Below are 16,483 nucleotides of genomic sequence, written 5' to 3'. Positions count from 1 at the left end.
GGTGGAGTTATCGCCCAGACAGACGCGTCTCCAGAATGGCAGCTTGGACTTGCCACCTCCAGAAGACAATGTGGAAGGGCTCCCATTCGTCTTCGTTGCGGATGAAGCCTTTGCGCTGGGGGATCACCTTATGCGGCCATTCCCGATGAGAACCCTCACTCTGGACCAGAGGGTTTTTAATTACCGGCTGGCCAGAGCCAGAAGAGTGGTGGAGAACACATTTGGAATCATGGCCAGCCGGTTCTGCCTATTTCTTACACCCATCCATATGGCGGAGTATAAACGGAATCATATAATCCTGGCGTGCTTTGTTCTACATAACTTTTTACGGCAACATTCTGCCAACTATGCTGGCTCAGTTGGGCCTGAAGCCGGAATTATAAATGAAACAACCCTGACGGCGCTTGAAAGTGGCCGTCCTGGCTTGCCCTCCCTGAGTGCCCGTGATGTCCGGCTAAGATACCTTGAGTTCTTTGCGGGTAGGGGGGCCATCAATATGCCAGACAATTTGTGAAACCTTGATCAAAAAAAAATTAAGCAAATCTTTGGTGACATTTACTGCTTGTGTTTGTTTTAGCTGACCCTGACCGAAATGTGGTGAGTCCTGAAAATGGCGTGATTGAGTAACCTTACAAAGCACTGTTGGATGTTATTTACTACAGGCAAAGACACTTTGCACTACAAGTGCACTTGAAACTGCACTGAAACTGCAGTTATAGTGCAAAGTGGATTTGCCCTTTTAGGAAATAACACCCATTGTCACAGAAAGCAGCAATTAGAGCACCACAAAAGTGTTGTAGCGTAGAGACAATAATCCACACATTCTTGATTAACAATCTTTTTAATAGCTGCACAATCACATGTGCATTTAGAAAAGGTTTTTAATGGCGAAAGTGACAAAAAATGACAAAAAATGTTTGTTGTATAACAATTTTTGGGGTGGCATTATCAAAAATAGAAATGTCCATTTAGGATAAAACAGGCATGTTTCAAAACAACAAGAAAGACACAAATCTTGAACTTACAAAGTTCACATTTGGTAGAACTTGAAGGCAATATCAGACATGAGTATTTAGAAACTGTTTGATATTGCTTTCAGATGGGGTGAAGTCACCCCAGGAAAAGCCAAATTTTGAAGATGCACACAAATTTACGAATGTCAACATGTGCTAGCTGCCTTTACGGGGGATCAAGGGACGTGTTTTGGGGGAGCAACCCCTTCCTCTCAGCTACTTTATTATTGAGGAAGGGGTTGCATCCCCAAAACGCATCCATTGATCTCCCGTGATGGCAGATAGCACATATTGACAGACTGTGTGCATCTTCAAAATTTGGCTTTTCTAAAAATTGCTAAAACATTTTTAACATTGTAGCACACAAAAAAACTAAGGGATTTGGAGGGGTTTTAAACTCTCCCCAAAACATCAATGAAGTTCTTATTTTTTTTAATAACATCATTGATGTTTTTCTTGATGTTTTCCAATGCAACATTACACCCCATGATCTCCCTGATCAGGATCTGGGCACTTTCCGAGGTGAAAGGATCTGGATCCACAAATCTCGATCACCTAAAAAGAGAGAAACCAAAAAAAAATGTATTATAAATATGCCGGCATCCATCCCTTACCTGAGCCTGTGGTCGCAGACACTCACCTGTTGTGGTGACTAGTTCCACCACGTCTTCTTCCTCCTCCTGCTCTGCTTGTCTTTGGGGTATTTCCCCTTCTTCCAGAGGTGGGGGGTCTCTGGTCTCCTCGGATGAGGGGTGTCCTCCGAGTCTTTTCTCCCCTATGTTAAAAAAAAAACTATACTTAGCACACAGATATTTGATGGCAGAACTATAAATATGAAACATTGCTTGGAAGTGGGGTACAATTGTCTGTTTTGGTAGAGTTCCAAGATGTAGCATTTTCAGTGTCCTTTGTCAAGCTTCAATAGTTTACCTGTTTTGTACAAGCTTCACAAATGGAGACACCCCTATAGTATACACTGGAGCACCTGTGTGGGACCCCAAATAAAAAGGTTGTTCTGGTGTCCCACACTAGTGCTCCAGCGTCCAGATGTGAAAACTACTACTGAGTGTCCTCTCCTTACACAGAATTTAATTTGCATTTCATTCTAGTAACAAACCCATCTACACCACCAAATTATTTTCAGACAAGTTTGCCGTCAAAAATGTGGGCAAACGCATATGGCCAAAACAATGGTGTTTTATAGGCCGAAAGAAAAATGTTTTATAAGAAAGAATAATGTGCCTATGAACATGAAAGTTGCCATTTTAAACTGTACAACAGTTCCTAAAAGCACATGGAACAGCACGAACGTAATAAACAGAAAAAGAATAGGAACACAGCACAGCTACTTACTTTTTTGCAGCACTCTCCGGATCTTTCTGTACTGCTCGTGTTCTCTTAATTTAAGGACCGACCACCGCTTCCTGAGCTGATCTTTCGATCGTCGTACCCCGAAATTCCGGTGCAGACTCCTGACCACTTTCGCCATGATCTTTGGCCTTTCTGACATTGGTGTTGGGGTAAGGTTCATACTTTCCATCATAGTCGGCCCTCTTCAGGATGTCGACCATCTCCAACATCTCCCCAAAGGACATATTTGAGGCCTTAAATCTTCTCCTTCTTGATCCAGACATTTCTGGATCCGGGCTTTCCTCCTCCTCCTCCTCGTTGCTATAATTAGCATGCACCTGTGTCTCCGCCATGTGCTCTTCCCCCCACTGCGCCGAACGAAAAGGGGCGGGGAATAGACTAGAAAGAACGTCAGGGCAGGGCGGAGTTACACGCATGCGCAGTGTGTATAAAGCGTAACACGCGTGCGTAGTATGTACGATCTGTGAGTGGAGGAAGGAGCATCGGAGGCGCCGATCGTGATAACGAAGGTAAGATCTAAACTTGGGCCTATACTGCTTCTAAATTGAAGCCTATATTGTAACAAGATTAGGAGAGTTTGGCCTGACATTAGGGTTTGTCTTGTGTTGTGTCTTGCAGAGAAAATGGATGGCTTCAACGACCACAATTTCCTCCCCCTGTTCATAGACAAATACAGGGAGCTGCCCTGTCTGTGGCAGGTGAGTCATCCACATTACAATAATAAACAAAAGAGGCAGGCAGCGCTGGAGAAACTGCTGGAGTTGGTGACGCCGGTGGTCCCCACAGCAACCATCCCCTATTTAAAAACCAAAATTGGTGGCCTGAGGAGCACTCATCTTAGGGAGCGCAAGAAGGTCACAGATTCCCAGAGATCCGGAGCTGTAGCAGATGACATTTATGTCCCCAGGCTGTGGTACTATGAAAGACTGCGATTTCTGTCAGACCACACTGAAGTCAGGGAATCCCTCTCCACTCTTCCTTCCACTCTTCCTTCCACCCCAGTTGAAGCTTCCGATGTCCAACCTGGGCCTTCCAGCCAGGAAGAAGTGGAGGAGCCCAGCTTGAGTCAGGTATAGCATTCTTCTACAGATTTCTGGTCAATAAATAAATTATGTTTACTAGATGTTATTATTGATCACTAATTGCTGATTTAATAATGTGTTTTACATATCAATAGACAGTAGTGGGCACAAAAAATTGGGACAAGAATGAAAAATGCTGGGCTCAGAAGGATAGTCTGTTATATTTGTTAACATTCCATTTGCAACAGTCAGGAGGTGAAAATTGTGTGTGATTGATGAATAAAAAACTAAAACTATGTCCCTTTTTCATACACAGGAAGACCTCAGCCAGGAGGAGGCTGTGGAATGTGGCAGCCAGGAGGAGGCGGGGCTAAGTTGCAGCCAGGAGGAGGCGGGGCTAAGTGTCAGCCAGGAGAAGCCTGGGACAAGTCGAAGCCTGACCTAATCGGAGGTTCCTCCCCTCCGCCTTCCATAGAAAAGAGCGAGGAAGGCGACTCACATGCAGGATTCTGCGCTCAGGCTCATTCAGGAGGCTTCTGCTTCCCTCCGAGCCTTACCCACTCCTGAAGAGGCCTTTGCCGGCATGGCTGCCACAAAACTGCAGGGCATGCAGGAGGGTCAACGCAAACTATGTGAGGACCTTCTTTATAAAGTCCTAAGTAAGGGGGTGAGTGGTGAACTAACACCCAATACCCACCTGAGTGAGTTGGCCCCTCCTCCTCCTCCTGCCCCAACTCCACCACCAGAGTCACAGCATGGAAGCAAGCATGGAAGGAAGACCAGAGAGTGATGACCTGGGTTCAGTCTGGTCTGGCAAAAAATGCAGTCTCTTGTATGACCACAGCCTGGGGACATAGATGTCATCTGCTGCTTCCTGGATCTCTGGGACTTCTGGACCAGACTGCACTCCCTTATATATGGACTCCTCAGGCCACCAATTTTGCTGGAAAATAGTTGATGTCTGCCCTGGGGGTCCAAGGCTTCACCCATTTCAGCTGTTTCTCCAGCGTTGCCTCCCTCTTTGTTTAGTTGTGAGTCCTTAATAAATGAAATTTTTGTTCAATTATACTCGCCTATGTGTGTTTTCCTTCAAAAAGGATAGTTTGTTTGTGAGGAGACAGGTACATTTCAAAATACAATGTGAAATTAACAAGGGACACCAACACCAAACAATCTCATTGAGATTAAATAATATAAGATATCAATGGTTTGTAACTTGACACACAAAACGCACACAAAAATATTATAGAGTAAAACACAACAAAAACAACAATAAAAACACAGCCTTGAAAAACAAAACAAACCCCCAAAAAATACAAAACCAGCCTGGAAGAAAACAAAAAAAAAATTACAAACAACCAAAAACTAATTTGGTCAGATGTGACAAATGTAAATATACTGAGGGAATCCCAAGAAATAATAAAGAAATAAGTTTGTGAGAAGTCTGTGTGAATATGAGCAGCAAAACTACTTCATTCTTCTCACATTATAAAGAAGAAGAGACTGCGCTGTATTAAACCATTTTTAACATTGCAGCGTGACGAAAGTGTTGTATCCATTGCGAACGCTAATTTTTACCAGACCGAACTGTTCCGTCTCGGAATTTCTTCTGAGCATACGTGGCACTTTGTGCGTCGGAACTGGCCACACACGGTCGGAATTGACGCGGTTGGATTTTGGTGCCGGAAAATTTTATAGCCTGCTCTCAAACTTTGTGTGTCGGAAAATCCGATGGAAAATGTCAGATGGAGCCCACACATGGTTGGAATTTTCGACAACACGCTCCGATCGGACATTTTCCATCGGAAAATCCGACCGTGTGTACGGGGCATTAGGCTTATCGTTAGAAACGACTTCACTTTCATGGCATTTACAACCCCAGTTAATTGTGTGGGGTATATTTTCTCCTACACATATATTTTAAGAAGCGCCAGGACGGCTGGGGATATTGACACTTGATTGTCAACCATTAGACAATTAGTGGTGTTTTGCTAAGCCAAGGTCAGAAGGTCATGTCAATCTCATTAAAAGTAATTTCTGGTCCAACACCACCCCTAAGAGGCTGAAATTGGTAATTATTCAAAATGGCGTTGGTCTTGGTTGTCAAGCTGACATATAAACTCCATCGTCATATGACATAATCAATTACATAATCATGAGACACACACCCACTTTTGGGGTGAGATAAAAAGCAGAGACAGATAGCAGGAAGGGAGAGCTATGGGAAGATCTGGAGGAGCTCTGGGGAGCGATGGGAAGATCTGGAGGAGCTCTGAGGATGACTGGACAGGTCTATCTCTAAGGTGGAAAGAAGACTCTTTTGGGACTTCTCAAACTGACAGAATTCTTAAAGACCTGGTAAAGTATTAATCTTTCCAATGTATACCTTTTTAGGTAATTGAAGTTTGGTTGAGCATATTCTTGACTAATCCAATCCATTGTTAGTTCTGCTTTGGAGTGAAGTGAATTCTAACTGCAGTATGAATTTGTTTTGCTTCTAAAACAAGGGAGATACATATATATTGTTATATCTCACAATACTGACTTCAAAGTTTAAGAATTGGATTAGTTATAGTATGTGTTAAACCATTGATTCATTCTAAATCTAAAATATAAGCTTTGATCAAATTATCAAGTTGTGCACAATATAACAATTTTTGTTTGTGCATTTAAGAGTGTAATAAGAAGGTCTGTTGGTTTTGAGAAGAGATCACATCATAGTATTAAGGTAAACAATATTTGTTTACACAAGTCCATGAAGTCACGGAAGGCTATTCACAAGTTACCAGGTTTAAAATGTACAAGTATCGTTTAAGTATTGAAATGTGGTATTTTGTTATAAGAAATTGAATAAGAGAACTGTGAATATTATCTGAACCATCATTTATCTTTGATATGTAGAAGTATATCCATATATTTGTTTTATCTCGAAATATACCTGATATTATTTTGCACTGTATTTTTAGTTAGTAAATATATATTTTTAAGCAACATCATTTGTGTATCACTTGTCTTCAAAATAGCACGGATAAACGAACTTGAATTTCTTGTTGGTATTGGTAGAAAATTGTAAATCTCCCAAATCAAAGATTTGCATATTTTCATGATTGCAATACTATTTTATTATTTCAGTATAAACATTCTGACAGTATAGTGTTTATAATTCAGTACAGAGTATATAGTGCAGTCACTGTAGTGTATATAACGCAGTGCAGAGTATATAGTGCAGTCAGTGTAGGGTATATAACGCAGTGCAGAGTATATAGTGCAGTCAGTGTAGTGTATATAACGCAGTGCAGACCATAGTACCTGGTACCCCATACACTTTTTATGGCAATATTTTGCATATAAGACTCTAAATTGAGGACTTTTGTTTTTTCATGTTTGTGTCCCATAGACTTTAATAGGGTTTGCATGTTCGCTAGAATTTTTTGCCTGTTCGAAGGTGTTCTGGTGCGAATCGAACCGGGGGGTGTTTGGCCCATCCCTAATTAGGATTTAGTACTGGTTATACAAATAACAAAAATGGAGAGAAATGATAATATACCATTGCAGATAATAATTAGGGTGCTGCATCAAGCAGGTATATCCACCTATATGTATCTACACTATATATATATATATATATATATATATATATATATATATATATATACAGTATATTCCAGTGGATGCCACTGCACATATATCAAAGGGAAAATTGGCCTGGGTGCGCAGCAAAGCCTGTAGTACATATAGTCCAAAAGAGAGAAATATTCTACCCCAGGGGCCTATATTTCTCCAACCTCTCAGGTCCACTTAAACAGTAGCACTGCCACCCAACATACAATAACCTAGCTAGATATTTACCTAAACCCACGGCACTACAATGCCACAAAAACAGTGGGTCATTATGCTAGGCTCAAGTCTACCAGGAGAACCCCACAGGCCAGACTGGCCAATGGTGGGACAAAGAAATGATGTATGGGCAGGTAAAGAAGTGTTCTAGTCCTTTGAGTTGTGTTCTTCTGCCTCGTTGGGATTGATGATGTTGGTGCACTTAAGCGCATGTTTGATAAACCTGTAACCAATGAAAGTGTAGCAAACTACAGGGATAGGCCTTAAATGGGAGGTAGAGTAATAAAGTAGTCAAAAATGGGAGGGCCGTAGGTCAAATTTTGAACCAGTAAAAGAAAGCAAGTTTATCTTGGATCTGGAGTCAAAAGGAGGGTCTATTTTAGACTACTTGCGGGGAGTGTAACAGTACCCATAGAGAGTATGATGAGTATCGTCTGATTTTAGTTCCTGCCACACAGCATAGATAGCGAGTGAATGACCTTCTCACCATCCTGGCGACACAGCGCTAGTTGTAGGCGAAGGATGGGTCCCTCGACTGTCTTCCGTTAAGCTTCTGACAAACAGCATTGTAGATAATGGTGATGGTGGATCGGCTCATTGATTTTCTCTCTGACAGCATACAGCAGCAACGTAGCAGGCAAGGCTGTATTCCACTTCCCGATGGCATCAGCTGAAGCGCAGAGCGCAGGCTGTACATCTGACTGATTCCCCAAATCACTGGTCTTACTGTTATGGAGGTCAGATCCCTCCTTTGTCCCGCTGGCAACTACCCCGAATATTTCCGTGCAGCATGCTATAAATCCATAATGCTCCATGTCCTTCTGTTGCTTCATGGAACTTACAGTATATTCTTTTCGCTGCTCAAACAAAACAACACTGCCCTCCTCCAAACTACATCTTCCAACATGCCACTTGCGGCTGTGCTTCTTTTAATTGAAGTGTCACCAAATGGGAGATAGAGGGAAGAAGATGGGGAAAGATGATAAGCAGGCCTGCTGTAGACTTGTCACTCCCAGTTGGTATTAGTTCTAAGCATTCAATAGGAACAACTCACCAGCACCTGGCTGCACATGTTACATTCAATTGGCAAAAGTGGCTGACCATGATGTGAACTCTTAGACACCATTCTTCTAAGTCAGGGTTTCTCAATAGAGGCAAGGTCCACAGGGGTTTTGCCACCTCCACTTTTGCAGCAGATTCCTATCTGCCTAACGGTATCATCCCTGAAGGCTACCACTGCACCCAATTCAAATGTCGCATTGAACTTCAATAGCTGAGGGCCATGAGGTGGACTTAAAGTAGAACTTTACTCATAAAACTTGATAAAAATATTGTTCTTTAGCAAGAAACATACATTCCACATTATTAATCATGCTACCAAAATTAGTGTGTGCTGTAAATTGCCTCTAGCATTGTTCATGTTTCTTCATGCTGGAAGCTGCCACTTTGCTGAAGCCCAGAGGCCCTGAACAGCAGTAAATCTGCTGTTGCAGATTAACCTCTACAAATTTGGCACAATGCCTAAAAATAGACAGAAACTGAGCATGTGCAGAGCTGACTGAGACAGTTTTTTTTATTGGATTTTAAACAGTATTGGTACTTATTTTTAATGTTTCTAGCAGGATTAAATTTTCTGACTAAAGTTCCACTTTAAATCAACCAAATGATACTCTTATGCCCTGTACACATGACCAGTTTTCCCGTCGGAATAAACTCTGAAGGTTTTTCCGCGGAGTTCTGACGGAATTCCGTTCAAGCTGTCTTGCATACACACGGTCACACCAAATTCCGACCGTCCAGAACGAGGTGACGTACAACACGTATGACGGGACTAGAAAACGGAAGTTCAATAGCTAGCAGCCAATAGCTTCCATCTCGTACTTGCTTCAGAGCATGCGTCGTTTTTGGTACGTCGGAACAGCATACAGACGAGTGGTTTTCCCAGAATCGGTTCCGTCGGAAAAATTTAGAACATGTTCTCTTTCCAGGTCCGTCAGAATTTTCGATGTGAAAAGTCCGATGGGGCATACACACAATCAGAATATACGATGAAAAGCTCCCGTCGGACTTTTTCTGTCAGACATTCCGCTCGTGTCTACTGGTTTTAGCACCAGTAGTCACCAGCAACAAGGGACGAGAGGAGCAGCTGTTGTGGAAAGGGATGTATAAAGAGACTAAAATCAGAAGCTATGCAGAGATGGGTTGCTAGGATGCAAGGTGGTCGTAGCAACCAATCACCAGCTTGCAGCTTGTATTACCCAGCCCTCTGTCTAGACCTGTTGTGCACTGTGTAAGGTAAGACAGGAAGAGGAGGCAATGAGGGGGTGATGTGGGTGGGGGAGCAGAGGACATTAATGGGGGAGGGAGTGGAGGATATTAATGGAGGGGGGCTGAGGACTTTAATGGGGGGTGCTATGGACATTATTAAGTGGGAGCTGAGGACATTATTGGGGGGGAGAGGAATTTAATGGGGGAACTGAGGACATCAATAGGGGGAGAAGAGGACTTTAATGTAGGGTGGGGGCTGAGGACATTAATGGGGAGAGCTGAGGACATTAATAGAGGGGGGATATGGACATTAATGGGAGAAGCTGAGGGCATTAATGAAGGGAGGCTAGGAGCTTTAATGGCGGGAACTGAGAACATTATCGGAGGGGTAGCTGAAGACATTCATGGGGGGGGGAGCTGAGGACATTAATGGAAGGGGCTATAGACATTATGGGGGGACTGAAGACATTAGTGTGTGTGTGTGTGGGGGGGGGGGGGCTGAGGACTTTAAAGAGATTGTAAACAATCACCTTGTAAATCAACCCATTCAGTTTAGAGACAAAACATTTTTGTATAGATATAGAAGTACATTAAAAAATACCATTTTTGGCTTTTTTATAAGTGACCACAGATCCTCTGTTCTCAGCTGCATAAGAGCTTGGGGGAGGAGTTACAGCAGCACACTAAGCTTCCCAGTGAATGTCTGTGCTGCGGGGGCATGTCAGGACAGGTCTGATCATTGGAGGAGAGCATACTGAGCTTACAGCATAGCTAGAGAACTGACCACAGTATGCTCTCCTGCTTAGTGTGGTCCGTCCACTTCCTGCCCACCATATAGCAAAATGACTGCCAGAAAGAGGCTCCATTATCCTGACTGGGCGTCATATGACATCCAGCAGGATAAGCCAGGATCGCACGCCCACAGGGGAGCGCAGTCTGGCTATCGTTGGTGTGGTGTGTCAATCTGACACACCGCATGTTTGATCCAGGTAAAAAGCCTCTGACATAGGCTCTTTACCATGTGATCAGCTTTGTGCAATCACAGCTGATCACAGTGTAAACAGGAAGATCCATTTATCGGCTTTTCCTCCTCTCGCACTGAAAAGGAGTGGGTAGAGGAGAGCCGATCGGCTGCTCTCCTGACAGGGGGTCTACGTTGATTGATTATCAGTGCAGCCCACCCAAGGAAGTCCACCTGTGCCCACCAGGGATGCCCACCCATGACCACCAGGTATTGAAAATTGGCTTGGGCAGGAAGGGGGGAAAGTGCCCTGTATTGAAGTGGTTAATGGAGGGGGATGAGGACATTAATAGGGGGTGGGCTGAGGACATTAATGGGTGAGCTGAGGACATTAATGGAGGAGGCTGATGACATTAATGGGGAGGACTGAGGACAATAATGGAGGGGTTCTGAGGACAGTAATGTAGGGACAGAGGACAATAATGGGGGGAGCTGTGTACATTAATGGGTGAGCTGAGGACAGTAATGGGGTGGGGGGAGCTGAAGACTGTAATGGGGTCACTGAGGACAGTAATGGAGGGGGGACTGAGAACATTAATGGTGGTATGAGAACAGTAATGGGGTCACTAAGGACATTATAGGAGGGGGGCTGAGGACATTAATGGGGGGGCTGAGGACAGTAATGTGGTCATTAAACACATTAATGGAGGGGGGCTGAGGACACTAATGGACGGGCTCAGGACATTAATGAGGGAGGGACAATAATGAGGGGGGGGGGGCTGAGGACAATAATGGGGTGGCTGAGGACATTAATTCAGGGGCTAAGGACAGTAATGAGGGGTTTTGGTACAGTAATGGGGGGGCCAGGATATTAATGAGGGGGCTGAGGGAATTTATGGGGGCTAAGGTCAGTAATGGAGGGTTTAATAGTATGGGGACCTGAGGACAGTCATGTTAAGGAGAGTGACTGTGATGTGAAGAGAGGACTGAGATTGCTGATGTAAGAACAGGATTGTGATATGAGGTTCAGTTCAGATCTGTGCACTGTGCAGTGGCAACCCCCCACCTCCCCCCCGAGCGGAACCGACACGCTTTTTGACGGTCGGTCCAGGCTCCTGGTACTAACGGGCTGTGTGTGCTCCTATCCCCTCCCATCTACACACCGGACTGACAGCCAGACACCGGGAACTGCTGCTGGAGGAATGAGGGAGACTAGTCCATCCAATCTATGACACCCGACATGCTTAAAAAAACACACCCCCGCTCACCCCTGCCATAGGAATTTATGCTCCCAGCCTCCTGAAAGGGGTCGGGGATAGGGGTGGCGGCGGCAGGTATGGGGGAGGCGGCATCCGTGCACCTACACTGGGCGGGCCGCCCCTGGATCTGTGCATGTGCCCTTGCATGACAACATCGCAGGTAGGGCAACCCATTCATTTTAATGGGCTGTGAAAACATAAGAGAGAAACAGAGGGCACCGGCTCCTAGTGCAACACAGTTTTATTCAATGAGAAAAGTTTTTTGTAAAAACACAATGCACTCACAAGCGTGTGTGGAGATAAGCATCCATGTTTGGCTGTATAACTTCCTCAATTGCCAGTGCTCCAGCGCTCAATAATATTGAGAGTGTTATACAGCCAGACATGGACACTTATCCCCACACACCCTTGTAAGTGCATTGTGTTTTTATTACATTTTATCCTCATTGAATAAAACTGTGTTGCACTAAGAGCCGGTGCGCTCTGTTTCTCTTTTATGTTTTCACAGCTGTGGAATATATAGACTTTTGACATAGGTTTCTCTACTTTAGGAAACAATTTTAACCCTCTCTTTGGTGGAATATATAGACATTTTAACTCAGGTTACTTAGTTATTGGTGACTCTTTGGACTATAGTGCAAGCATTGGAGCTTTTCTTTACATTTTAATGGCCTGCGAGAAATGCAGGGAAAGAAGTCCCGACTCTTTTTTTAAAATTGCGCCACACCAAGCAGCATGGTGTCAATGTGCCAATGTGTAGGGGTGTCAGGAGACTAACTGGAGGAGACTTGCCCATAGGCCTGGCACAATGGGAAATTTCCAATATGGCAGTGCCAGTTTGCACAAAAATGCACACACACATATTGGAGGTGAATGTGTGCACACACGTTTGCCATGACGCACCCAATGTGGCGCCCTCAGGCCTTCAAAAGCGTGAGTGTTGCACATGAACATTGCTGACTGGTCTTCAGTTTCTTGCTTTCTGTTCCCTGTTTTGCTTATGCTTCTAGATTAGCTATTACCCGGCTTGCCCTTGGATACCTCTTGTCTCTTTCTCGGCTCTAACCTCGGCTTATCCAGGGCCGTCTTTACTGCGGGGCAAAAGGGGCAGCTGCCCAGGGCCCAGTCATTGTTGGGGGGCCCAAAACAGCTGCCCCTTTAATCCCGCGGTGCCCGCCAGGGTTTTGTTTCAGCCGGAGTTCAGCCACCTCTGGTGCTGCTCAGTTCCGTCACTTGTAAATACAAAAGTGCTGTCTCTGTATTTACAAGTGACAGGGCTCCTCTCCCCACGGCCGCTCAAACTCCTCCCTCCGTTATACACATCGATCTCTATGAGAGAGCAGAGGAGTGAGGGGAGTGAAGCTCCACGACCGCCGAAAGCTATAGGAGAGCAGAGGAGTGAGGGGCGGGGAAGTTGCCCGAGCGCCGATCACTATAGTAGAGCAGAGGAGGGAGGGGCGGGGAAGCTGCACAGAGAGAAGCTCCTCCTGACTGGCAGCCTGCACAGACACACCGTGAGTACTCTGCAGCTCCACTCTGATATTTTCTAAGTGGTGGGAGAGGAACTGGGGGGAGCTCTGAACTGGGGAAGAAAGCTTTGTACTGTGGGGGGGAGATGTACACAGTGCACCCCTCAGGCCTGCACTCCATGCACAGCGCACCCCTCAGTCCTGCACTCAGTGCACAGCGCACCCCTCAGCCCTGCACTCTGCACACAGCGCACCCCTCAGCCCTGCACTCCACGCACAGTGCACCCCTCAACACTGCACTCCATGCACAGTGCACCCCTCAACCCTGCACTCCATGCACAGTGCATCCCTCAACCCTGCACTTCGTACATAGTGCACCCCTCATCACTGCACTGTAATGATGTGCTGTAACCTCTAGCAACCAACCAGTGAGCTGTTATGATGTGCTGTGACCTCTAGCACCAGTGAATGGTAATGATGTGCAGTAACCTTCAGCAACAAATCAGTGAACAGTAATGATCTCCTGTAATTTCTAGCAACCAAGTAGTGAGCAACAATAATTATGTGCAGTAACCTCTAGCAACCAATTGGTGAGGGGTAATGCTGTGCAGTAGCCTCTAGCAACCAATTGGTGAGCGGTAAGGATGTGCAGTAACCTCTAGCAACCAATCAGTGAACAGTATTAATGTACAGTAACCTCTAACAACCAATCAGCAAGCAGAAATGATGTGCTGTAAGCTCTAGCAACTAATCACTGAGCCGTAATGTGTGCTGTAACCTCTGTAAGATCTGCGTGATCTGCAGCAGTGAATTGATTATGAGTCTAGCTGCTATTTGTTGTATGTCTCAGAGTGTGTGGCTTTGGGGGGGCCCAAAAAAATGTTTACAAAAGGGTCCAATCAATATTAAAGACGACCCTGGGCTTATCAATAGATCTGCTCTTGTCTCCTGTCCTGTTTATGACCTCAGCTTGTCTGACCACATCTCTGATCTCCTGTCTGCTGACCACCGGCTCACTGACTTTTGCTACTGTCCCTGACTATGCTTGTTGCTTTGCCATGTCTGCTGTAACTTGGTGCCTACCTGCTGTTGCCAGCATGCTGTACCCTGCAGAACTTACCTGTTGCTCCAGCTTGCGGTACTTACCAGCTGTATCCAGCCTGCTGCACTTACTACTGCAACCTGCTTCCTGCTGTGTGAAGTCTGCACAAAAATTAGCTTTCCTGGGTCATGCTGCTGTCCCCATCTGGTATCCACCTGCAGATATAACTTCACACCTATATCTCTCATCTGTGGCAAAGCTGGCTATCTCTGCTTATTTGGGCTTTGTGTTCCCTGTTTCACTCCTTCAGGAACGCCAAGCACTCAGCCGCAAGGAGAGCCCTCTCAGCATTTTGGCTTCAAGACCAGGTACATGACAGGGGATGCCATTCAGAGGTCAGTGTGTGGCAGCTCCAGGCCACACAGAGTCTGTGGGGCAGTCAGTCAGTCACTCTGTGGGGGGGGGGCACTGATGTAATGGCGGGAGTGGAGACCCTAAGGTAAGGGGGGGCACTAATGTAAAGGTTCCCCCTTATATCAGTGTCCTCACTCCCCTCTTACATCAGTGACCCCTTTACCTTTAATGTATTCACTCTGAAGACTCTGATGTAAAGGGAAACTCTGATATAAGGGGGTTTCTGGACACCAGAGCTCCCCATATTAGAGTTTCCAGCATCCCTGCGTACATCAGAGTCAGCAGAGTTCAGCTGTACAGTGCAAGGGGAAACTTTGCTGACTCTAAAGTAAGTAGGAACTCTGATAAAAGGGGGGGGGGGCTCTGGTGACCAGATACATCAGAGTTACACTTTACCCAAGAGTCTGCAGCATTCCCCCTTACATCATGGTTCACAGAGTTCCCCTTTACATCAGGGTCTGCAGAGTTCTCCCTTGCACTGTAATGGGGGAACCCTGTGGACTCTGATGTAATGTAAAGGGGAACTCTGATGTAAAGGAAGTTCTGGGAATACTGGGAACTCTAATGTTAGGGTGGACGCTAATGTAAGGGCAGGAAAAGGGCACGCTTCAGAACATGTGAAAGGGTCCCACTGCGGGACCATACTAAAAGGCCCTTTGATGGGCCCCAGGCTCGGGTCGAGGGGCCATTCATGGTTTCTTGCTCCTGGGCTCTGAAGGTTCTAGTTATGCCTCTGGATGCAGCTACAAGTTTATAAACACTGCCATCTATGGGTTAAAGAAAAAATCTTCACTGAATACTGATATAGTTGTTGCACAAAATACATGAACACTATATTCCAACACTCCCACTCAACAACCACTCCTTACATTAGTCCCATTTCGGATCTTAATTCTTTAAATCTGTTTGTTGTAAGCGGTTTTGTTAAAGCAGCTGCAATCATTAATTTCACAATACATAAGCACAATTACATTTTGTTCAACCAGATCATGAATGTAATAATGTCTGACATCAATATGCTTTGTTCTTGCATTGATCTTCTCATTGGTGGCAAGTTTAAAACATCCTTGATTGTCCTCATATAAGATTGTAGGCTGGGACATTGGCTCTACAAGATCTTCAAGCAATTGACGTAACCACCACACGGCTTCTTGACTGGCATAGGCAAGAACAATGTATTCTGACCATGTAGAAGACAAAGCTACTGAGATCTGCTTCTTGCTGGACCAGGATGTAGGACTGTTTCCTAATTTGAACCAGTAACCACTTGTGGATTTCCAAGTGCTTAGGTCACCTGCCCAATCAGAGTCCACATATCCTACCAGGTTCAAATCACTAACTGCAGACAGCTTTGAACTCAAGTCTTTCGTTTGTTTGCGATATCTTATGACTCTCTTGATTGATGTCCAGTCTCTTTGATGTGGTTCACTCACATGTCTACAAAGAAGCGACATGACAGCTGCGATGTCTGGATGTGTAGTGGTTGCAACATATAGCAATGCTCCCACTGTTTGTACTGATCATCAGTAGGAAGAAGATCCTCATCCCTTTATGTTTTGAGGTATGCTGTGTCCATGGGAGTACTTGCTTCCTTGGCTTCAGTCATGCCAAACTGCTGTAGCGCTACCTCAATTTTAGATTTCTGATTTAACAGGAAACTGCAATCTTCTTTACGCTGTACGTTGATTCCCAGGTAATATATTGCATCCCCAAGATCTTTAGTCTCAAAATACTGGTTAAGCAATGCAGTCAGCTTTGCAATTTCCTCATCCTTTTTGTGAGCAACAATCAAGTCATCCACATGTAAAATATAAATATATTCAGAAT

The 16,483-nt window shown here is 44.9% G+C and overlaps 1 protein-coding gene, 1 pseudogene and 1 gene segment (V, D, J or C); all 3 read right to left on the bottom strand.

Moving 5' to 3' along the window:
- Positions 1-16,483, bottom strand: part of LOC141145464 (Ig gamma chain C region-like) — a 258,076-nt gene that overhangs the window by 46,084 nt on the left and 195,509 nt on the right.
- LOC141118318 (uncharacterized) overlaps positions 1-16,483 on the bottom strand; it is a 711,411-nt gene that overhangs the window by 499,884 nt on the left and 195,044 nt on the right. The gene's annotated exons all lie outside the window — the stretch shown is intronic.
- On the bottom strand, positions 15,624-16,262 carry LOC141124088 (uncharacterized; annotated as a pseudogene).

The sequence above is a fragment of the Aquarana catesbeiana genome, linkage group LG01 (assembly GCF_042186555.1).
Source record: "Aquarana catesbeiana isolate 2022-GZ linkage group LG01, ASM4218655v1, whole genome shotgun sequence".
NCBI lineage: Eukaryota > Metazoa > Chordata > Amphibia > Anura > Ranidae > Aquarana > Aquarana catesbeiana.
This window is presented reverse-complemented; position numbering and strand designations above follow the sequence as displayed.